This window comes from Erpetoichthys calabaricus, chromosome 12 (assembly GCF_900747795.2).
Source record: "Erpetoichthys calabaricus chromosome 12, fErpCal1.3, whole genome shotgun sequence".
Lineage (NCBI taxonomy): Eukaryota > Metazoa > Chordata > Cladistia > Polypteriformes > Polypteridae > Erpetoichthys > Erpetoichthys calabaricus.
Genome location: NC_041405.2, coordinates 121,143,768 through 121,168,371, shown reverse-complemented (window position 1 = coordinate 121,168,371; position 24,604 = coordinate 121,143,768).

Genomic DNA, 24,604 nt, shown 5'->3' with positions numbered 1-24,604 from the left:
TCGTCCCCTTCCTCTAAAGCCATATCCTCGACCTTGGTCAGGAGCATTCCTGGTATAATAGTTCATCTGTGCTGCCAATAATTTGGCATGAGAGTTCGATTCGGCCTGTTCAGCATGTCGTTTGACTTCATCAAACGTGGCACTTTCCCACTCAATACAGGAAGTGCGGACCTTGTTTTGTATATCAAAGTGCAAACCGGAAACAAAAGGTGGAACTGCAGCTCGGGTGCGGTCATCAGCATTTCCCAAGCCCGAGTGATTAGCCATAAGGTCTTGAATCCTATGTGCCCATTCATCAACTGTTTCGTCTCTCTTTTGTTTTGCAGCAGAAATAAATTCGCCTTCTCCACCTATCCCCTGTCCTCGAGTTAAAGCTGGGTTCCATACCCATGGAATGTCATTGCGGACACCCCTGCTAACAGTGGCCCATGTGGTCCCAAACTTTCGACGAAGTACCTGGGTCCATTCAGCAGCATTAGGCTTATACATGCTATCTAACTGATCAAGTTGTTCAACAAATTTTAGTCCTCCTACTTCCTTTGGATCTGGAAGTGCATTCACGACATCTTTTAGTTCTTGGATGTCCCAATTCCGATTTATCATAACTGTTGTGGGATTTTGGGGTCCAGCTGGATGGGCAGGGTTATAATGGGGATTGGGAACTTCTATTAAAGGGCAAGTAAGTGAAGGATTAGAGGAGAAAAAAGTTGGAGCTGGTTTGTGAGTGGAGGTTTGACTTCGAGTGCATTTGGAGACGGGGGTTTGTGTAGTACAGGGTGAGTCATAGTGATCTGTGCCTGGGGATTCATCAGGGGAAACTTCTGCTAGTTGTAGTGCAGGGGGGGCAGTCGGAATGGGGGATAGAGGAGGGGATAATGGAGGTGCCTGAGGTTGGTTCTGAGGAGGGGAAAAAATAATAGGATAAAGGGGGTACTGCTTCTAAATTTCTATCGATTCCACTATTATTTACATCTCCTGTCCCCTCTATTGGCCAACGCCCACCACTCTGTCTATTCCATTTCTTACATGCCTTCTTGAAATCTAAACCTGTCTTCTTTTCTATTAATTTTCTAGGAGACCCATTTTTACGGAGCGTCTGTTGATCCTCCGAAAATAATTCTTCCAGCATTAATGATTTTGATCCCCCTGTGCGGCGATTAACAGGCTTACTGTTATAAATTCCCATTATATCCCCTTGCTCTCCCGGGTTCTGTATTTAATTTTCCAACTATATACTGATTCGCCTAATCCCTTGTACGTATGAATCAGCAAGGCATTAAGTGTGCCACTCACTAAACCTAAACTGTTCCCTTCTTAGTTTCAAGGGGAGACACCTAACTATCGGTCCTGATCCAGTTCCCAGGAGAACACGGTTTTGTTGCTTATTCCGTATGTAGATTTATTTATTTTCCCATAGCGCTACATATCTTCCATAGCTACATATCTTCCATAGCGCTACGTGTCATTTCGTTCCTAACAGCAATCCTGTAATCTGTGCTCTTTTCGGTTTATTTCCATACCACCCCGTTACTCGTCCCGTTAGCCTGTCTGCTCACATCCCTGGATTCCAGCTCAGGTGACTTAACCCGTTGAGATATGAGTATGACTAGACGGTCAACAGGAAACTCGCCCTCCCGTTATTTAGAATCTAAAAAATATTCGGAAATCCCCCGGTGCTTACCCCAGCCTGGAAGTGTGCAAGCTCTGTCTGGAAATCCGTTCAGTCACCGTGGATGTAGCAAAGAGGAGACCAGGGGCTCCTCACGCAAGAACTGTTTCAGGACAGGGCAGTCCTAACTTTTGCCGGAGCTGCATGCTCTGCTGCCGGATATCTCAAGTTAACGGCAGTCCGCTGTTAAGACGGATCACTGAAATGGTCTCGCCGGAGGAGTCGACCGGCCGTCTCTTGCCCCACGTCCGGGCGCCAAAACTGTGGACACTTTTTGTGACTGAAGACAGAGAAGAAAATTAAAATTAGTCAAAAACCTTTTATTAATACATACCAGGCAAGGGTAAAATGTCAGAGAAACACAGTCCCAGGACACCGCGCTTCATCTGCCTCGAGCGCAGATGTCCTTGTTCTTTTATACCTTTCTAATCTCCTGATCGTTGACCATATAAGCAAAAAATAGCATCCTGACTCATTGTACTTTTCCAGTTTTTGTAAAGTCATTACCCTAAAGGTATATTTTCTTGTCACACACATTATCAAAAGAAACTTCTAGAAAGTATACATGCTTTTTGTCACGTACGCAAAACACAAACAAGTTTCGTCATTCTGTCCTATTTTCTATACACACATATATTTTGTTCAATTACATCTTTTTATGTTTTCACAAATGGCATATGTATGAAGGACCCCAACAGACAGGGGTACAGTTCCTTTATCAGATAGGCCCAGTGGGACAGTCAGAAGGTGGTATTTTGTTTATTAGCTGATTACTTTCACGTTTTTCTTTTTCCTTGTGTTCTTATTTTGGTGAATAAATTCCCTGTCTGAAACGTTTGGCCTCCTCCTGTGCAGTTGAAATGCACTCTTATTTTCCACTTGTTCTGAACTGTTCAAAACATATTCAGAAAATTAATGATTAGAAGCTGCTTAAGGAGTCCATGGTATTGATGTTACAGTTATTCTAAAAGAGTTTATTTGGACTTCTGTGATTATGGTGTCTTCAGTAATCTTTGCAACAAGACTGAAGGGAAAAAAATATCATGACCATGTAACATCTCTGCTGGCTACAAATACATCAACCTTTTGACAATAAGGGAATATTCAGGAAAGGCAGAAGAACAAAATCATGAATTAAGTTATCAAAAACATCAAAGACTTGTCCCATCTAGTTTTTGTGCCCAGTGTGGCTGGTTAGACTTTGAGACTGAAATGGTCCAACCAGATTTCCCCAATCCCAGCTACTACTTCAAACTTCTCAGGTGCTCCCGTGCCAAAAACAGACACATAACCTCTCAGCTGAACCCTTGACTTAACTCTGGATCCCATCTCAATGCCCTTTACCAGATGCAGCTCATGTAGTAGAAACCTGGAGGCAAAGTCGTTAGACGTCTCAACTGTGTCCTCTCATCCTTTTCATGCTACTAAAGTTGTCATGCAGAGAAACTTAAAAACCCTGTACAGGAATTTCATTTTGTGACTTACATTCAAGCCTGCCATTTCACTATTTCTGTTACCACCCAAAACTAGCCAGTTCAAGTGAGGATGACGGTGCAGATAGACTAGTGCACAACAAGTTTTGTCCAAAAACATTTAAAAAACATAATGATCCAGTTAGGCACATTTGAAATCTCAAACTAACACATAATGTGAAGTTCATAAATTGTCATATAGTGTATAGTTTTATAAGGCAAATTACATTTTTAATAAAAAAGGCCATTTAAGAGACACCACAACTGATAAAAACATTATTAATGCTGTGAATTTGTAATTTGACTTCCTATTGGCCAACATTAAATGCTTTTCTTTTTTGTAATTCTTGTGTGTTCGAATCAGCTCTACTGTGTGGATCTAAAGGGGGAAAATAAAGCAGTGAACCACTCCACTTGATGTCTGACAAAAGACACGTTGAGGAAGCAGATTTAGATGAGCTGCTGGTGTAAGTCAAAAAGTTAGAAAGTAATTATTATAATCATATTGTTACTAAATTAGTCTGCAAAGCAAAGGCAAGGTCAAAATCCAAAAACAAAGCAAAAGTCTAGTCATCTTGATTAAATATCAAGAGGCACTTAGACTGTAATGGGTACTGCAGAATAGCAGGTTCTTACTTGAGCGCAGTTCCTGGCTTTAGTTTTATTTATATATATTTATTTATTTGTTTTCTTTTTCTTAGTAAACTGTTTTGCACTTTTCATTAATAAAATATTGGTGTTAATGTTTTTGTTTTTAGTTTATATTTATGTATTTTTCATTATCTTTTTATACTGTGTATTGGTATGTCATGGTCTTCCTGTTGTTTCTTGATTTCTTTTGGCTTACCTATTGCCTTTTCTTCTTTTTGTTGAGCCCATGGGGGCAGGCCCTCATAATACAGGTGATTCAAAAATATTCATCCGATTTCAAAATGATTTATTTTACTTGTAAATCATTACTGAACAATAGGGTAAATTGTAAATGGTTTAGGTGAGCATTAAATTTATTATGTAATTTTACAAGTTTTCAATATGACCTCCCACAGCTGTATGGACAACATCAGCATGATAGTCACATTCATCCCATTCTTGATTGAGCATGTCGGTTATCGCTGTACTCACGGCCCTTTCAATGCAATTTTGGAGATCATCCATTGTTGTTGGGAGTGGTGGCATATAAACAGAATCCTTAATGTACACCCCACAAAAAAAAGTCACACGGCATGAAATCTGTTGATCTTGGGGGTCAGGAGTGGAGTGCCAAATCGTGGGCTTGTTGCACAGTTGTAACATATTCACTCTTATTGAAGTGGAGATCACAAAACGCTTTCTGCTCAGGGGTCGCCTTCTCCTCGCAGACTGAAAAGAGACATTTTCTAGTGACAGTCAGAAACTCAGTGAGCCCCTCTGTCAATTGGTATGTGATTGGTTCCTAGGCACCTCACGATTGTAAAAATATGGCACTTTGAAGTCGGATGAATCTTTTTGAATCACCCTGTATTACGTGTAGGCTGCAAATGGGGCTGCCACCTGAATCCCTATATAAGGCAGTCAGAAGCTTGTTCCAGTCTCACTGCTGAGACACTAATTTCTTCACTCTCTGTCCCTGGCTCACTTCTGTAAAACAGTGATGGGTGGACAAAGCCCTATAAAGCTTTTGAGGCTTCTTTTCAATTGTATAGGAAAAGGATTGGAAGTTTTGGAGTTTTGAAAATATTGACTTCAGCAGCCATGAGCTCAACACAGTAAGAGAAAGAATCTTGCATGCAACCACTTGTTAATTGCATAGTTTAAAACTGACAGTGCACAGAAAACTTAGGAACGGTTGGTGGGCTAATTTTGATCTTATGATAATCACTGTGTCATTAAAATATTACATGTTAGCATGTGTAACAATTTTCTACAATACAACAATGTATAAATGTGTTCTCCTAAAGGAGCAAAGAGAATCCTAACAGGGTTTAGGGGATTTTCTCATGAAACAGGGCAAGTGAAAGGGACAATTTATAAGGGGATTAGGGAAAGTGCCTACAGTACTAATGGAGCCACTAAAAAACAATTGTATAGAATATACAACCCCAAATGAGAAAAAGTTTGGATGGTAATGAAAATTGCAAATAAAAAAATGCAGTGATTCTTAAATTTACTTTGACTTTTATTTCATTGCAGACAATTTGAACCCAAGATATTTCATGTTTTGTTTGGCCAACTTCATTTCATTTGTTATTATATATCCATTCTTGCATTTCAGGCCTGTAACACATTCAAAAAAAAAGTTGGGATGGGGGCAAATTAGGGCCGGTAATGAGGTAAAATAATTAAATAGTGATGTGATTTCAAATAGGTGATGTCAAAAGGTGATTGTAATCATGATTTAGTACAAAAGCAGTTTCCATGAAAGGTTGAGTCTTTGAGGGGCAGAGGATCTCCAGTTTGTCAACAAATACGTGAAAAATTATTGAAATGTTTAAAAATAATGTTCCTCCAAGAAAGATTGGAAGAATTTTGCATACTTCTCCCTGTACAGTGCATAACATCTTTAAACGATTCAAGGAATCTGGAGGAATTCTAGTGCATAAAGGGCTAGGGCGCAATCCTGAGCAGAACGAGAACTCATCAATAGCTGATATAACCTCTTGGACAATAGATTAGTTTGACAAACCTTTGTCAAGTACTACAATACAGGGTTACATTCAAAAATGCCACTTTACCATGCAGAAAAGGAGCCTTATGTTAACCATGCCCAGAAGCAAAGTTGAATTCATCACACAGTCAAAACGTGTATTGTGGTCACACAAGTCAGTATTCTAGATATTATTTGGAAGAAATGGGTGCTGTGTTCTCCGGACCAAAGACGAAAAGGACCATCCTGTCTGTTATCAGCAACAAGTCCAAAAGCCAGGGTCTTTCATGGTATGAGGTTGTGTTAGTGCCCTTGGCAAGTTTAATTTATACTAATGTCATTAATGCAGAAAAGTAAATTGAAATTTTAGAGCAACACATGTTGCCTTCAAGATGACATCATTTCCAGTGAAGTCCATGCAGTGTTGAACAAGACAATGCAAAACCACATTCTGCACACATTACAAAGCCATGGCTGCAGAAGAAGAGGGTACGGTTACTGGATTGCCCTGCCTGCAGTCCTGACCTGTCCCCAATAGAGAATGTGTGGAGGGTTTTGAAACAAAGAATGCAACAACAATAACTCTGTACTGTTGAACACCTTAAGATGTGTGTGCAGGAAGAATGGGACAAATTAACACATGAAACGCTTCATCGCTTGGTATCCTCAGTGCCCAAAGTGGTCAATGCTTTACCGTCCCAACTTGTTTTTGAAATTGTTACAGGCGTGTGATTCAGGAATGGATGTTGTGATGGAAACAGGGGCGTCAGCGAGCCACAAACCCCAACACGAACATACACAGAGCCCCAGGTTCAAATAAAGTACCTCTTCCAAGTAACACAAGCACACATTTTCCCTATTCTGATCACCTCTCCACAATTCCTCTCGCCACTGCACTGCCACCATCCAGTTGAGTATTGCTCTCCGTTCTCCCAGCTCTGACTTGCCTGGAAAAGGTAATGTGGTTCCTTTTAATGAGAACCTGGAAGTACTACCTGTGCCAGGGCTGCTGATCATTGGAAGTACTTCCAGGTCACACTAAAGCTTAATCTAGCAGGGAGCGGCACTCCCTGCAGTGCCCTTTTTTGGCATTCCCGGACCCCAGCAGGGCTGTGCTGCCGAACTACAACTCCTGGCATTCCCTGCTGGTTCCCAAATGGGCACCGATATGGAGGGCTGCTGCCATCTATTGCCTGGGGGGAAGAAATATCCCTCTGTGATGATCTTTCCCTGTCCTCTTCCTTTATCCCGGCCAGAGAACGTACTGGAATCATGTCCGGCCGGGACACCTGTTCATATGCCCAGGGCCTCCCATCTGGGTAGGAAATCTTCTCTGGCTGGAATGTTCATCCATCCGTTAGGGAAGCCTTGTCTGGGTGTGACCTCCTTCACTCTCTTGGCCAGGATGCCTTTCTGTACTCTCAGGGCCTCTTCTCCAGGTAAGGGATCTTTTTTTGTTATTGGCTTTCGCCACACTAAATAGTCTCTAGGTCCAGTCACTATTCAAGGAGTAGATGTAGAGGTGGTCCACACCTACAAGTACTTGGTGGCCCACATTAATGAAAGATTAGACTGGTCTCAGAACACAGAGGAACTATATAAGAAAGGACACAGCATGCTCTTCATCCTTAGGAGGCTGTGTTCCTTTAATGTGGAAAATAACATCCTTCATATCTACAAATCAACAAGCTAATTAAAAGGTCAGACTCAATTATTAGATGCAATCTGGATCCTCTGGAAGTCATAGCAAAGGAGAGAATCAAAACAAAACTGAGTGCCATTATGAACAATGCTGCACATCCTCTCTCTGACACACCAACACTGAGGACATCCAGCAATGTGGACCAAGCTCCTGCTCCTCCTGTACAGGGACTGAATGGCTCGTAACAATGAGCCTTGTACCCCGTACTCTTGGAGCATACCCCACAGAATGCTTCGAGGGGCACGGTCGAATGCCTTCTCCAAATCCACAAAACACATATGGACTGGTTGGGCAAACTCCCATGCCCCCTCCAGGATCCTGGCCAGGGTGTAGAGATGGTCCAATGTTCCACGGCCAGGACAGAATCTGTATTGTTCCTCTTGAATCCGAGATTCGACCATTGACCAAACTCTCTTCTCCAGCACCCCTGAATAGACCTTACCGGGGAGGCCTTCTTAAAAAGGGGGACCACCACCCCAGTTTGCCAATCCAGAGGCATTGCCCCCGATGTCCATGCGATGTTGCAGAGACCCCATATAGAGTGTTTCCCTTGCCCGGGAAAGGGTACGCAGGGCCCCACCTTGGAGCCAGGCCCAGAGGAGGGCCTCGCTGGTGAGCGCCTGGTGGCTGGACCTTCGACCATGGGGCCCAGCCAGGCTCAGCCCAAAGGAGCAATGTGGTTCTGCTCTGTTGTGGGCCCACTACCTGCAAGAGAGGCCATAGGGGTCGGGTACAATGCAATATGGGTGGTAGCCAATGGCGGGAACTCTGGCGTTCCGACCCTTGGTTGCTGAAACTAGCTCTTGGGACATGGAATGTTACTTCTCTGGCGGGGAAGGAGCCTGAACTGGTATGAGAGGTTGAGAGGTACCGGCTAGATATAGTTGGGCTCACCTCTACGCATGGTCTGGGCTCTGGAACCATTCCTCTCGAGAGATGCTGGACTTTGTTCCACTCTGGAGTTGCTGTGGGTGAGAGGCGTCAGGCAGGGGTGGGCTTGCTTATAGCCCCCCGGCTCGAGGCCTGTATGTTGGGGTTCTCCCCGTTGGACGAGAGGGTTGTTTCCCTACGCCTTCGAGTTGGGGGAAGGTCTCTGACTGTTGTTTGCGCTTATGCGGTGAACAGCAGTTCAGAGTATCCAGCCTCTGTGAGGCTCAGCTCCTGGGGACTCTATCGTCCTGCTTGGAGACTTAAACGCTCACATCGGCAATGACAGTGAAACCTGGAGAGATATAAGCGGGAGGAACAGCCTCCCTGATCTAAACTCGAGTGGTGTTCAGTTGTTGGACTTCTGTGCTGGCCGTGGATTGTCCATAACAAACACCATGTTCGAGCATAAGGGTGTCCATAAGTGCACTTGGCGCCAGGATGCCCAAGGTCGCAGCTTGATGATCGACTCTGTAATCGTGTCATCAGATCTGCGACCTTATGTCTTGGACACTCGGGTGAAGAGAGCGGCTGAGCTGTCAACTGATCACCACCTGGTGGTAAGTTGGATCAGATGGCGGGAGAGGCTGCCGGACAGACCAGGCAGACCCAAAGGAATAATGAGGGTCTGCTTGGAACGTCTTGCGGAGGAACCGGTGAGAAAGATCTTTAACTGCCACCTCTGGCAGAACTTCAACCTCATTCCGAGGGAGGCGAAGGACATTGAGTCTGAATGGGCCATGTTCCGAGTATTGTCTAAGCAGCAGAATGGAGCTGTGGCCGCAAAGTTGTCAGTGCCTCTCGTGGCGGCAATCCACGAAGGTGGTGGACACCTAAGGTTGAGAGGCCGTCAAGCTGAAGAAAGAGTCCTGTCGGGTCTGGTTCACCAGTGGGACTCCAGAGGCAGCTGAGGGGTACCGGCGGGCCAAGTGTGTGGCGGCATTGAATGTTGCAGAGGCAAAAACTCAGGCATGGGAGGAGTTTGGGGAAGCCATGGAAAACGACTTTCCGTCAGCACCGAAAAGGTTCTGGCAAACCGTCAGGCGCCTCAGGAGGGGAAAGCGGTGCTCCACCAACACTGTGTACAGTGGAGATGGGGCCCTGCTGACTTCAACTGCAGACGTTATTGACTGGTGGAAGGAATACTTTGAGGATCTTCTCAATCCCACCAGCATGTCTTCCTTAGAGGAAGTAGAGCTGGAGGACACCGGGGGGGGGGGGGGCCCATCCATAACAGGGGCCGAGGTCGCCGAGGTAGTTAAAAAGCTCCGAGGTGGTTGGGGCCCCTGTGGTGGACGAGGTTCATCCTGGGTTCCTCAAGGCTCTGGATGTTGTGGGGCTGTCCTGGTTGACACGTCTCTGCAACATCACATGGACATCTTCAATGCCTCGTATCATATTCCATCCCTGCTCTGGGGTAATTATTTCAGTCTTTTTGAATCTTTGTCTTAAAAATAAGCTGGAAGTGGTTTGACTTCTATTAACTATTAGGAATATATTTTTTAACAGTTTTCCTTATTTTGGAGTGACCTTTTTCCCTATTTGGCCTTTTTTCTGATTAAGTATACTTCCTTTTTTTAAACTTGGTTTTGACAAGTCTTCATTTTTGTAACTATCTTAATTAATGTTAACTTAGCCTTTGGACATTACTTTGATTATAAGGATTAGGTTTTTTTAACAAATACTTAATTATTAATTGATTTATTATGCCTTTCAGATTTACTCCCCGAAAATAATTTTAATTAATAGTTTGCTATATTTTGGACTTATATTCTTTTCCTTTTACCTTAAACAGAAAATCATTGCAGAAACAGAATGCTACAGCCATTGAAAGTCTTGTTCCTCTGCATCATGCTTGCCATGTAGTTCTAGTTTCTTAATGGTAACTCATGGTAAGAGAAGGGCTGAGGTGATGTCCAGAACCAGGATTGCAACTGAGTATAATTTCACACTATTTGTGCAAGCATTTTATAGATTTTTTTTTTCTGTCTGGTAACCTTCAGTTTTATGGGCTTCTTCAGTGAGTCACTTTTTCTAGATGTTGCCTGGCACTTTTGCAGTTTGTGATACCATCAAAGATATTTCTTCCTATAAAATGATACTGAAATCAAGCAAAAAAAAACTACCTGTGTAGTTTTGTAGTTTTTGTAGTTGCATACTGTAATATAGTCAGTATTAGAGAGACTGACACTGTCTTACTGATATTTGTGCAACTGATACTTTTAGCATTGTGTTTCCTTTGTGTACACATTTTAAATATTGTTACTTTTGCATGCTTCTGTTACTTTGTTCATCATTGTGTAGTTATTTTTATGGTCTTAAAGAGTTAGTTCATTTTAGGAGGACACTCACAGGTAACCATGTAGGCTCAGGCAGGCAAAGGAAACCACTGCAGTCTTGTAGGCTCTCCACGTAGTCCTTCACAATAAATTAATTTAGTGATCCTTGTAATAGGTTGTGCTAGGGATTAACATCCCACAATTATTTTAAGTGCAGTACTGTATATACTGCAAAAGGTAATGAGTATTTACTATCGGGAAATGAATGAGTGTGTTGTCAAGTCAAAAACGCTGGCGGGTCATAATGATTGTGCATTGAAATAACAGGGTTAAGCAAACTTTTGGTCAAAAAGTAATGAAAGCACTGACTGATATCACCAAGCAAGATTACCTAGCATGACTTAGAATTTTAAAGAGTTTTTATTTGTTTTTGTCCAACAATTAGGATAGTAATCTCTGTTCACTGTCTTCTTTGAAAGGCAAGATGGTGCAATGACATACAACATCAATGTTAGTCTTGTGATGGCAACCAGCATAGCAGCTGTCAACTAGATCCCTTCACCAATAGAAACACAAACAATAAGGAGTTGTGGCAGAAAAATAATAAAAATTTAACAAACATTGCAGCAATGCTTATTTTTGCAACTTATTGTGCAAAGTTTATGTATTCTAAAATAAAATATTTTTTGAGACAGGTACAGCTAGGCCCATGACTGATATATGTGCACTCTGATACACTTTTCAAGATATAGTAAACAAAGTGTCATTTGTCATTGACTTGTTGTTAAACAGGACTGCCGATCTCTTCTGATGTTCTATACGGTGTTCTACACTGTGGACATAATCTTCTAGTGAAATTAGAGCAGAAACAATGTATTGTATTTTAAAATGAGGGAAAAATGTAATTCTGACTAGGGGATTGTGTATAAAACTAGAGTGAACAGAAAGCTTGAACAATCATAGACATTCTTATTTGGTACCCTTTGCTACCCAGTGTAATCAAGGACAACAATGATGCTTATCTTAAAGACATCAAAAAATGTATGCCCATGCAGTTTCTGGCTCAAAGCTGTTTCCCAGATACAGAGAAAACATCCCCAAAACTGGGATCTCTTATTTCAACTTTGCCATAGTCTATAGCTAACCTTTAAGTGATATACAGTATGTAATTTCTCATTCTGATTTGTCTTGAAAACATATTGCTTCTAGACTTAAAATGTGCTATACATACTTTCATAAAAGCAGAATCACTGTATAAAACACCCACATGATTTCATAACGGTGAACAGTAAACCCTCAGCTGAATGCCATAAATTAGATTTTGGGCCATTTCCAAATCAACTTTGAGCACAGGCATAATATCTGCTAGACACACCATGGGGTATGTTATATCACTTTTTCAGAAGTCTGCACATGGCATTTTCTAATGCAGTTCCTTTTGTCTCATTTAAGTCTTTTTTTAGAGATAGCCTGTCAGGCAGCAGTAATGTACATGAGGCTCTATCAAATTCACTGCTTATTTACTGTATGCCCCAAGTTGTTTGGACAAAGTAATGTTTCTTAATCATTCCTGTGCATGCTCTTTCAGTTTCATTTTTTCAATTTTATTGTATGTATTCAACACATTCCAGTAGTATAAAAATTAGAAAAATGCAAAAATACAATACAATTTATTTTTGTATAGCCCAAAATCAGACAAGAAGTGCCACAATGGGCTTTAACAAGCCCTGCCTCTTGACAGCCCCCCCAGGCCTTGACTTTCTAAGAAGACAGGAAAAAAACTCCCCAAAAAAAACCCTTGTAGAGGAAAAAAAAATGGAAGAAACCTTGGAAAAGGCAGTTCAAAGAGAGACCACTTTCCAAGTAGGTTGGGCATGCAGTGGGTGTCAAAAAAAGAGGTAATTACAATACAATAGACAAAACAGAACACAAGTAATCCTCAATAAAATATAACAGTAAAATAAATATTTTACTCTGTCCAGCAGTTCTTTTGTAATTGCGGCATGTTAAATAATCTGAAACTATATAGATATAATATTAAAAGACAATACCCCTCCCTTAGTGATACGGCAGTAAGAAATCACATAGGAAAAATAACTTAGCTTTCTTTAATGATGATTTACGTGACATAACAGATGAGGAAGCCATGACAAGACTGTTACTGAAGTGGGAGCTCGATGTATACAGTCTGCCATTTTCGTCGCTGCACTGGAAGTATTTTCAGGATTGGATGACGTTATCTCCCATCCGTCCGTGGCTTCAAAGGTGTGCCGGGCAATGTTCCAAGGCTTTATACTCTTTCTCCATTTGCAGGCCCCCACTTTGGTGAATAATACAATTCCAAACAAGGCAAAGAGAGGATACAATTTCATGCTGACTCTAACACACAGAAATAGTGCACGTTGCCGATTTGCAGTTGTTCTTAACTTGTCTTGTCTTAAAATGCTTGCCTAGCAGTTCTAAATGATAAGTCTCTATGTACTAAATCTGCCTTTGTGTTAACTGTACATGTGAGAAGAAGCAGATTTATAAAATATTTTTGTACAGAGCACAGTGACAAATTAAACATATAAACTTATTACAATTACAAGTACAGAGCAGAATTTAAGAGTAGATGATATCATATAATACGATTTGGATTTGTTCAGAGTCCTGGAGACCTCAGCCATCAAGCTCCCTTCCCCTACTGGCCATTCCACAGCTGAGTCACCACTGGGCCAGCTAATCTAATGAAAGGACCCCTCTACCTGACAATTCCTGTGATCCTCCATCAGAGATGACTTTACCTTAGGCAGGCAGACAACTTGGCAGGTGGGCAGTGGCACCAAGTGTCACATTTGAGTACTGAGAAGAGAAACAGAATAGGTGAGGGTTAGTAACAAATTAGAACTATCATATTACTTATGTTTTAGTGCTAATGAATAACAACAGAGATACAGTCTGCATAGTTAATCAGCAGCTTTAGTCAGGGTATGCTAAATTGAGGTAGTGAGTCTTTGGCCGGGATTTGAAAGCTGAGACCAAAGGGGCATCTCTTATAGTAGCAGGCAGACCATTCCGCAGTTTAGGGGCCCTGTAACTAAAAGCTCGACCTCCCACTGTTATTTTATTAATCCTTGGAGTCATAAGCAGACCGGCATCTTGAGATCTTAATATGCGCTCTGGTTTGTAAGTAATGATGTGTTCAGATAAGTAAGCCGGACCTTGGCCATTTAAGACTTTATATGTTAAAAGGAGGAATTTGAAGTCTGCCCTAAACTTAACTGGGTGCCAGTGTAAGGATTTAAAAACTGGAGTTATGTGTTCGTGTTTTCTTGTTCTTGTAATAATTCTTGCAGCAGCATTTTGGATTAACTGGAGGACATATAAAGAATAGTTTGAATATCAAGTGAACACTGCATTGCAGTAGTCAATCCTACTAGAAATAAATGCATGAATTAATTTCTCAGAATGCTGTTTATTTAGAAAGCACCTTAATTTTCCAACAGTTTTAAGATGGAAGAAACATGATTTGGACAACTTTGTAATGTGCGCTTTAAATGACATGTTAGAATCAAAGATAACTCCTGGATTGCGGGTTAGTATGTAAACATTTCAAATGTAATCAATAAATATCCCCGCAGGGGGTGATGATAGCACTGCTGCCTCGCAGTAAGTAGATTATGGGTTCACATGGAGAGCGCTTTGAGTAGTGAGAAAGTGCCATACACATGTAAAGAATTATTATTATTAAATCCATTTGTGTTTAAATTATATTGCACTGTAGAAAAAGATTACATTTAACTTAGTTAATTAATTACCAGCATAATTGATTAAATCAATTAAAGCTTTACCTTTCCCTTTAGGATGGGCATCTGGCCACTAGACAAACATAAAGGTAACTGAAGCTCACTCTTTTTAAGGAACAGAATACAATATGTTGATAAACACAAGGAATATAGAAATATGATAACTGTAATGTGACATAGAAGACAGAATGCAAGAGAAGTGAGACAGACAAGCTTATAATACAGAAGAGACTTAATGTTTACTGCCTGTTTAGAATTCTTATTTATTTTGACACAGATAAACAGTTTTACGATACTAAGAGGGCATTCAACGAAGCTCACATAGTGAGTAAGCCTCACTTAAATCAAGATTCTGGGCTTATCTGAGCCAGTATTGGTTGCAACCAAGGAGAATTAGGGCAAGTCGCTCTTGGAAACTGAGGCAAGTAAGCATCATGTGTTAGCCTGCTCCGTACCAGGTTAAAGATGAAGCTAATGGAGTGCTATTGATTGAGAGTTCATGAAAATGGAAAAGAAAAAAAAACTTTGAAGAAAGGTTCTGGGGATTCCTTTTAGCAAATCTAATGTTATTGAATTCTCATTTAAACTAATCTTAAAGTACATGTTCATTATGAAATTGCAAAGCAATTTAACCTAAACTATACATTTAATTTATGTCATTCGTTAATATCTTTTTGGTCAGTGACTGGACTTTGTAGCATACCTGCTTTTAGTGTTGCTAAATGTTGGTTACATTTAACATTTAGATAGATAGATAGATAGATAGATAGATAGATAGATAGATAGATAGATAGATAGATAGATAGATAGATAGATAGATAGATAGATAGATAGATAGATAGATAGATAGATAGATAGATAGATAGATAGATAGATACTTTATTAATATCACAAAATTCACATTTAAACTAATCTGATATATTATTGCAAGGTGGTAAAATATTAAAAGCTAGACTATTTATTGAACAACAGCAATAACTAATAATATATCACATTGCTCTTTTTTTCAGTGAGAGACAAAAAGAAAAGGTATAGTAATAAAAAATAGGTTAAACAGGCCGTACTCTGTAATGTTGAAATTGTCAGTTATAATTGTGCCAATTCTAATCAGTAAACCTCTAACAATAAAGTAGCATAAAGATGATTATAGTAATGCATTTGAAAAAAATGCCACACTTCAAGACCTTCTAGGATCAACCCTGGGGTGCTCCTGTCCTTGCATACTAAAAAACACTACGAAACCACCACCGCCACTTGTTAGTTCTGATATAAGTCATGACAGTATTTGTATAGACATTGTAAAATAATAATAGGTAACATATGTCAAATACAGTAGATCCAGCTGCACACATTAGACTTTACCTCTTTATTATTTATATAATTGGCCATATTAGCTTTTTTTCACTACTAAAGTATTGAAAAATACAAAATGTTTTGTAATTGAGGGTATGCCAGTTAAATAAAATCACTCATAAAATGGTCAGGTCTGGTACTCGTGATGATTATGATTTTCATACAGATGTTTATGGTCATATTCAATGTAAAATATGAAGTGTGGTAAACCAATCTCTGTAAAATGTATTTATCCAAAGCCGTATTACTGGCACTAGCTAATATTATTTAGGCTTCCAAACATCACAGGCACAGTAGATGGCACCTGCTCACGAATAACGGCGGCGCCAAGCTCATTAAAGACTGAATATGTAAAATACAAACTGTTCATAGCATCAATGCACAGTTCAGTCCTTTTAAATGACACTGACCAGTCATACTCTGCAACCAGCCCTTCTGATGAGGACAATCTCCTTCAGCAGAAGTGCCATTAGAGCATCATACCAGTGAAAGCTGCAGCTTTCTTTCTGTTTGCTAAATGGACAATATATGTTTGAGTATACTAAATGTACAGTTCTAGTAATTCTGTAACAACTTATGTTTTTGCATATAATTTTCATTTGCTGACAAATGTGTTTTGTATTGCTATTAAATACTTGTTAAGTGTCTGAAGTATGTGTTCAGTAATTGTTACCGACCTCAGGCATAGGAGAACCTGGGCCAGGTACAAGTCACTGTTGCTACAGGGTGTAGCCACAGCAATATGGTGTAAAGCATAAAAGAAACAGACAGCAGTCCCAAGTCTCAGACCATACTTCTCTGTTCTCTTCTCCCTTTATTCTCCTTTTCCCAGAAATATATACATACTTCAATTTCTGCATAGATGAACATGGTTATCAGTGAAAACAATGGTGCAAGCCAATTTACTCTGTATAACAAATAGTGTAAACACATTTACTTTGAGTACTTGATTAGAAACCAATGTCCCTAGAACTCGTTAATTTTCCAAGGATGCAGACATTTCTGTATCCCCACATTGTGTGTAGATAAGATACTAAATCAAAGCAGTCTGACTATTCAAAGCAGGTGACTCTTTAGCAAGACAGGTAAATATTTGTGTCCTGTAGATAGCCATCAGCAATAACCTGTAGCAGAATTTTCCAGAAATTCTGCCTTTTTTTTTAAAACACTGGTTTATAGCCCATGACACTAAGCAAAACACCAAAATGTCATTTTTTTTAGAATACTGAATTCTAGCGAGGGGCAGTGACGGGAATGGACGGATGTGGCCAACATGGACGAGCCCCCAATTGTTACCGACCTCAGGCATAGGGGAACCTGGGCCAGGTACAAGTCACTGTTGCTACAGGGTGTAGCCACAGCAATATGGTGTAAAGCATAAAAGAAACAGACAGCAGTCCCAAGTCTCAGACCATACTTCTCTGTTCTCTTCTTCCTTTATTCTCCTTTTCCCAGAAATATATATATGCTTCAATTTCTGCATAGATGAACATGGTAATCAGTGAAAACAATGGTGCAAACCAATTTACTCTGTATAACAAATAGTGTAAACACATTTACTTTGAGTACTTGATTAGAAACCAATGTCCCCAGAACTCGTTAATTTTCCAAGGAAGCAGACAGTTCTGTATCTACACATTGTGTGTAGATAAGATACTAAATCAAAGCAGTCTGACTATTCAAAGCAGGTGACTCTTTAGCAAGACAGGTAAATATTTGTGTCCTGTAGATAGCCATCAGCAATAACCTGTAGCAGAATTTTCCAGAAATTCTGCCTTTTCTTTAAAACACTGGTTTATAGCCCATTACACTCTGCGATATGCATGAGGACCCTGGAATTTGGGACAGTGGTGATGTTGCTGGCTCCTAGCTCAACTGTCCTGGATTCAGATCCCAGATCAGGGGCCTCATTTATAAAACTTGCATAAAAAGAGGCTTGATATGTGCTGATGAAACTTCACATGAAAACATGAAGATTTATAAAAGAAAACTTGATAGGGAATGTGCGTATAGTTATAATTCTTTGCATTTATATAGTGCTTTTCTCACTACTCAAAGTGCTCATCAGTTGCAGGTTAAGGGCCTCGTTTAAGGGCCCAACAGAGCAGAGTCCCTTTGGGCATTTATGGGATTCGAACCGGCAACCTTCCGATTGCCAGTGCAGATCCCTAGCCTCAGAGCCACCACTCCGCCATGTCAACCAACCATATGATCAAGTAGGGAAATGCAGCTGAACCAGTAAAGCGATGACTTGCACGTATAATACATATCACCTAGCTATTATTAAAATGTACGTTGATGTGACAAACATATCACTCCTCAAAATGATGAACATGATGTAGAGGCTGTATTTTTGTTCCCTTTTAAGACGGTCAATGCTGCATCTTTGCATTGAAGAACTTGTTTGGTTTTTCATCAGTTTATATTACATCAGCTACCTGTTGTCATTTCTCAGGCACTCACTCCGTAATGTCTGCTGTGCTGAAAGCCAATAACCAACTGACAAGGCATTACATCTACTTGTTGTATGATGTGGGTGCACATACATAAAACATAACATATTTTTGCCAGCATAAAAAGGCAATTGGCAGCAGTGTTCAGGTCTCCTTATGTATCATGAGCAATTTACTGCACTAATACTGCAATAAGGTCACCTAGTGAGAATGAACCTACTTTTGTTAACCATGAGTGGTGACTTTCCATTAATGTATAAGTAATCTGTGATGCTAAGATCAGACTGACAAACGTTGTGGCTTGGTGGCCTGGGTCTACCCATGATTAATTTATTTTTAGGCAACGTAGCTTTGGCAGATGTGAAGGTTCTACACAATCTGGCTGGCTTATTGGTAATGTAACTGACTGAACCTGCAGTTTTTTATATGGTTGTATTATTCATTGTAACAGCAATTATGTAATCGTGTGATGGGAAATAGGGGCTACCTGATCAGATGCTGGTGCCTTATGCCTTTCTCTGACCTCCAGAACACAGAGGGGCAGGGCTCTAATGCCACAAATCATCTTTCTCAGTCTGTTGCAGAGTGCAGCCAGATACTCTTGAACGCAGGTGACAGTGTCTCGATGCATTAGGTTGCTTTACCAGCCAGTGAAGTTCTGCAGCATCCTGACTGCGTACATATGAGGTTGATTAGCATGCTCCACATATGAATGTTTCAGAGAGGTGTTTGACATACGTTCATGTACACATATTTACAAGGGGAATTGGGATTTATACATTTGGGTAAATTGAATAGAAATGTGCATATGGTAGGTTTCATAAATCTGATCTTTTTTGGTGTACGCATTTTCTTATTTTTTGCCATGCACATATTTTCATGCTCAAATCCATGCAGTTTTTTTTTTAAATGAGGCTACAGTCACCATCTGTAAAAAACTGCAAATTGTTCCAGCGTTTGCCTGAGTTTTTTCCCCAGAGTCCTGCAGATTCTCTCCCACATCACAAATAATGTTCCTGCCAGGTTAACAGTCAACCCAACTTTTTCCCAAAATGAGTGAGTGGGTGTCTGTTTACAAATCTTTGAACATTTAGAGAGTACAAGAAGGAAACTTTAAAAGTATTGTGAACATATGTTTAGATTTAAAACTGAAATTAAAGAATTACAATTAAACCACAGACAGCATTATCAGGCCCCTTTCACTTTGTGGTATATTTTCAAATGTCAATCGAGCCATCTATTGTAATTTTGAATATGATGTGTTTGTAGTGGTAGGGTATTGTACCGTGTTAGCCATTATGAATTTCGTGTGAAGTCAAGCAAAATGACACCTTTTATCGGCTAACTAAACAGATTGCAATATTCAAGCATCCGAGGCAACTCACTCCACTTCTTCAGGCAAGATATGTTAATTCTTCAATATACTGACATCACTTTGGTGTCAAAGATGTGTCAGCATGTGCAGGAGGCAGGGTTATTAGATTTAGAATGGGTGTCATTCCCCTTTAAACTTTGAAGATACAAATTATTCATGTTGCAATGCACAAAAGACACTATTTTAAAATGTGCATATTCCACATGTATCCCATGAAATTTGAACTGAAAAGTAGAGTAGCAACTGAATCAAGGAATATTAATTCTGACTTTTAAGTTATCACTTTTGTGTCAGGCACTCTAATGAATTTAATGCATTCTAAGACATTTAACATCTAATGCAGGGCAGGAAGAAAAAAAAACACAAGAGAAAAGTAACAAATGGCCAGAAAGACCTTTCAAAGAACCTGGGGCGCAAGGAGATGTTTGGACAATGCTTCAATCAAATATTCATTTACTCCCACACCTTAGGTAATAGAGTTTTAATTGATGTCATTAAGCCTACACGGATGGAGTATAGTAATTTGTGGCCTAAATACAGATAGTTTTTGGCATTCCAGTCACATCATGATTATGTATTTCCGCATTGGACATGATTCTGTGCTCTATATGATGCAATTAAATTTTCCAGAAGGGCTTTTAATGAAGAGTGTCCTCCAGATGACACCAGGGACTAATGAAGCAAATTGAATAGGCCACTAATGAACTCTCATGTTTCAGATTAATTTATCCCTTGCATCCGTCATTCACCTCATCTTGGAAAGGACATATAGTTTCTATCATCACTGATATCTGACCAGATGTTTTACTTATTATGAAAAAATGTTCATGGTTCCTGATAAAGTAATTTGATTTTAAATCTTCAGCCAATACATATTCTTTGCTCCTGACATGCATGCGTGTCAGAAAGTCATCTTCTAGGTCCTTCCTAGGTATGTAATACCACTGCGGGCTGAGTGGGGGTGCTGGTGCTAACGGTGTTGTGTTCCTTTGCCTCCACAATACCAAGAAACCACTCAGTGAGTTCAACTGACTTCACCCTTCCCGCCCCCAGACTATAAAAACCCAACTACCCGGAAGGAGGCTTCACTTATTGATGAGAGAGCCGGAGAGACAGAGTTCCTTCGAGCTGTAACAAGAAGCCTAGACAGGCAGCAGGTTTCTGTTAGAGTGCCACAGGGTGAAATTTCTATTTGTAGTTACACCATTAAATGCAGATTTCTTTTAGTTTTGGAAGTAAATGGGGACAGCCAGGTTGGCACCCCAACATTTATCTCAGTTATCGACCCTCTATTACCTTAGACAACCACACTCCCCGAATATTGAATGTTTATAATGTTGATTCCTTACCTAGAATCTTCTTCTTCTTCTTTCGGCTGATCCCGTTAGGGGTTGCCACAGCGGATCATCTTCTTCCATATCTTTCTGTCCTCTGCATCTTGCTCTGTAACACCCATCACCTGCATGTCCTCTCTCACCACATCCATAAGCCTTTGCTTAGGCCTTCCTCTTTTCCTCTTCCCTGGCAGCTCTGTCCTTAGCATCCTTCTCCCAATATACCCAGCATCTATCCTCTGCATATGTCCAAACCAACGCAATCTCGCCTCTCTGACTTTGTCTCCTAACCGTCCAACTTGAGCTGACCCTCTTATGTACTCATTTCTAATCCTATCCATCCTCGTCACACCCAATGCAAATCTTAGCATCTTTAACTCTGCCACCTCCAGCTCTGTCTTCTGCTTTCTGGTCAGTGCCACCGTCTCCAACCCATATAACATAGCTGGTCTCACTACCGTCCTGTAGACCTTCCCTTTCACTCTTGCTAATACCCGTCTGTCACAAATTACTCCTGACACTCTTCTCCAACCATTCCACCCTGCCTGCACACTCTTTTTCACCTCTCTTCCACAATCCCCATTACTCTGTACTGTTGATCCCAAGTATTTAAACTCATCCACCTTTGCCAACTCTACTCCCTGCATCCTCATCATTCCACTGACCTCCCTCTCATTTGCACACATGTATTCTGTCTTGTTGCTACTGACCTTCATTCCTCTCCTCTCTACAGCATATCTTCACCTCTCCAGGGTCTCCTCAACCTGCTCCCTACTATCGCTACAGATCACAATGTCATCAGCAAACATCATAGTCCATGGGGACTCCTGTCTAATCTCATCTGTCAACCTGTCCATCACCATTGCAAATAAGAAAGGGCTCAGAGCTGATCCCAGATGTAATCCCACCTCCACGTTGAATGCATCCGTCACTCCTACCGTAGACCGCACCACTGTCACACTTCCCTCGTACATATCCTGTACAACTCTTACGTACTTCTCTGCCACTCCCGACATCCTCATACAATACCACAGCTCCTCTCAAGGCACCCTGTCATATGCTTTCTCCAGGTCCACAAAGACGCAATGCAACCCCTTCTGGCCTTCTCTAAACTTCTCTATCAACATCCTCAGAGCAAACATTGCATCTGTGGTGCTCTTTCTTGGCATGAAACCATACTGCTGCTCACTAATCATCACCTCACTTCTTAACCTATCTCCCAGTACTCTTTCCCATAACTTCATGCTGTGGATCATCAATTTTATTCCATTGTAGTTATTAGATAGATAGATAGATACTTTATTAATCCCACGGGGAAATTCACAAATTACTGTCAATTACAATTATTACTGTCCTGCACATCCCCCTTATTATTAAATATTGGCACATGTGCACTTCTTCTCCACTCCTCAGGCATCCTCTCACTTTCCAAGATTCCATTAAACAATCTGGTTAAAGACTCCACTGCCATCTCTCCTAAACACCTCCATGCTTCCATAGATATGTCATCTGTACCAACAGCCTTTGCATTTTTCATCCTCTTCATAGCTGTCCTTACTTCCTCCTTGCTAATCCGTTGCACCTCCTGATTCACTATCTCCACATCATCCAAATTCTTCTCTCTCTTGTTCTCTTCATTCATCAGCCCCTCAAAGTACTCTTTCCATCTGCTCAACACACTCTCCTCGCTTGTGAGTACGTTTCCATCTGTATCCTTTATCACCCTAACCTGCTGCACATCTTTCCCAGCTCAGTCCCTCTGTCTAGCCAATCTGTACAGGTCCTTTTCTCCCTCCTTAGTGTCCAACCTCTCATACAACTCATCATTCTCCTTTTCCTTAGCCTTCGCCACCTCTTTCTTCACCTTGCGCCTTATCTCCTTGTACTCTTGTCTACTTTCTGCATCTCTCTGACTATCCCACTTCTTCTTTGCCATCCTCTTCCTCTGTATACTCTCCTGTATTTCCTCATTCCACCACCAGGTTTCCTTTTCCTCCTTCCTCTTTCCAGATGTCAAGGTTTCCCAGCACCCTTCTTGCTGTCACCCTTACTACATCTGCTGTAGTTTCCCAGCTGTCTGGTAACTCTTCACTGCCACCCAGTGCCTGTGTCACCTCCTCCCTAAACTCAACCTTGTAGTCTACCTTTTTCAAGTTCCACCATTTGATCCTTGGCTCTGCCCTCACTCTCTTCCTCTTTTTTATCTCCAACATCATCCTACAGACCACCATCCTATGCTGCTTAACTACACTTTTCCCTGCCACCACTTTGCAGTCTTCAATCTCCTTCAGATCAATTCTTCTGCATAGGATGTAATCTACCTGTGTGCATCTTCCTCCACTCTTGTACGTAACCCTATGTTCCTCACTCTTTTTAAAATACGTATTCACCACAGCCATGTCAATCCTTTTTGCAAAATCCACTATCCTCTGACCATCTTCATTCCTCTCCTTGACACCATACCTACCCATCACCTCCTCATCTCCACTGTTCCCTTCACCAACATGCCCACTGAAATCTGCTGCAATCACCACTTTCTGTCCCTTGGGTACACTGTTCATCACTTCATCCAACTCACTCCAAAAATTTTCTTTCTCACCCATTGCACACCCAACTTGCGGTGCATATGCACTAACAACATTAATCATCACACCTCCAATTTCCAGCTTCATAATTATTATTCTGCCTGACACTCTTTTCACCTCCAAAACACTCGACATACTGTTCCTTCAGAATAACTCCTACCCCATTTCTCCTCCCATACACACCATAATAGAACAATTTGAATCCACCTCCGATCCACCTGGCCTTACTCCCCTTCCATTTAGTCTCTTGCACGCACAATATATCAACCTTCCTTCTCTCCATCATATTTGCTAACTCTCTCCCCTTACCAGTGATACTGCCAACATTCAAAGTTCCTACCCTTAGTTCCACTCGCTTTACTTTCCTCCTCTCCTCCTGCCTCCGGACACGTCTCCCCCCTCTTCTTCTCCTTCTTCTTCGGCCAACAGTAGCCCAATTTCCACCAGCACCCTGTTGGCTAACAGTACTGGTGGCAGTCATTGTTAACCCAGGGCTCGACCGATCCGGTATGGAAATTTGTATTGTTGTCCGCATATTGATTTGGCAAAATTTTACACCGGATGCCCTTCCTGACGTAACCCTCCCCATTTATCCGGGCTTGGGATAGGCACGAAGAAACACACTGGTTTGTGAATCCCCTGTGGCTGGGTTCCTTACCTAGAGTACCATGTGCAATTTTGGACTCCAGGCAAAAAAAAGACATAGCAGCACTAGAGAAAGTCCTTAGAAGAATGACTAGGCTGATTCCAGGACTAGAAGGTATGAATTATGAGGAAAGATTGAAGGAGCAGAGCCTTTTTTGTTTAAGTAATGGAGATTGTGTCTAAAATTGTGCAAAATGCAGTGGATCCAGGCTGTTAAAATTAGTTTGACAAGAACACAGTGGCATGGTTAGAAACTAACAGTTTCACAAATGTTAGAAAGGTTTTCTTCACAAAGAGAAACTCAGACACATAGAATAAATTATTGAGTAATGCAGTAGATAGATTAACTTCAGGGACATTCAAATCTTGATTTAGTGTTATTTTAGAGAAATAAGGTGG